Source organism: Atta colombica, unplaced genomic scaffold, assembly GCF_001594045.1.
Source record: "Atta colombica isolate Treedump-2 unplaced genomic scaffold, Acol1.0 scaffold190, whole genome shotgun sequence".
In the NCBI taxonomy this organism is placed as follows: Eukaryota; Metazoa; Arthropoda; class Insecta; order Hymenoptera; family Formicidae; genus Atta; species Atta colombica.
This window is the reverse complement of record NW_017259283.1, coordinates 125,179-126,555: the sequence shown is the minus strand read 5'-3', so window position 1 is coordinate 126,555 and position 1,377 is coordinate 125,179. Positions and strand designations below refer to the sequence as shown.

The 1,377-nt window shown below is 28.4% G+C and overlaps 1 pseudogene; it reads right to left on the bottom strand.

Moving 5' to 3' along the window:
- LOC108686816 overlaps nt 1-1,128 on the bottom strand; it is a 1,474-nt pseudogene extending 346 nt beyond the window's left edge.
- Between the last annotated feature and the right edge of the window lie 249 nt (nt 1,129-1,377).

Genomic DNA, 1,377 nt, shown 5'->3' with positions numbered 1-1,377 from the left:
ATATATATATATATATATATATGATGCGAATATAAATCAATCGATTTCAACTCACCATAATATATCAAAGAGAATCGTTTCCCATTTGCAGCATAGGCTTCCATAATTTCGTATTCTTCATAAGTATTTAATTCTTTCCAATCGCAAAGCAAGTGTTGAGTAAGATTAGATTTTTAATCTGATTAAGATCAATCGAATTAGAATCTTTCTTATGTTTATATAAGATTTATGTCAAAAAAAACAATATAATTCTAAGTGTCTATATTTCTCTTTATTAAATTTCTAATTAATGTCTAATTCTTTATTTCTAATTAATGTTCTAATTCTTCAAAGTTGTTTTTTTCCATAATTCATCTTTGATTATTTTTTTATCATAATTTTTAAACATTCATCTGTTTTATTCTAATATTGAGATTCTTGTAGTGAGGTGGAGGGAGCTCACCATAATAAATTAGTCATCACATATATAATGTATTTATAATAGTATAATTTTTGTCTCTGAAGAGGGCTCAAAAATGAGCCTAAACATGTAAGCCCATTAATTTAATAGAGTGTTGTGTTACATTTATATATTATTTCGCCCAACGATTACCGCATTTTGATTTGATTTGATTTGATTTCTATTTATCCTTTTTTTACTTAATTTCTTTTGAATAGTAAGGAGTCCTTGTTAATTAACTTATGTTTTTTAATTTGGACATATTTACATATTTAATGCTCCTAATACTTAATATGTATATTAAAAAACGTACTGTATGAATGTTGAATTGAAACGTGTACATCTTCAATAGAGCCACAAATGATAATAAATACGCTGTCATCGCCTGAAGAGTGCAATGCAAGCTTTTCTTGCACATAAATTGATATGCTACCTGTGAAAAAAGTATCAATTATATGTAATTTTCTTGATGAACCTTTCGGCGATTAAAAAATCGTTGATAAAAATATAATGTATCATATCATAGTATTGTCAGTTACCTGTGGTTATCAATATAGTAAACAAAATTATAGTTAACAAGGCGATACGAAATATTCTTATTTTTGGCTTTAAATATGGCCAGTAAATAAACCAGTGAGAGATGATATTTTACAAACGATATCATAATACCGGCTGCATATAGTTTCCATAGCTTTTGGAAAAACTGCACTTCGTACTGCTCGTAATAGTCGAGTCCTCTTTCCTTTGTCACGATCAACAAATTGAGAGAATTGCTATTCTCTCTATCGGATGTGATTATTTCTCTCTCTCTCTCTCTCTCTCTCTCTCTCTCTCTCTCTCTCTCTCTCTCTCTCTCGTGACAAAACTTTATTATATGTATGTATATGTCAATCTTTACTAAATAATTTTTTATATGTCATACCTCTCAGTGACGGACA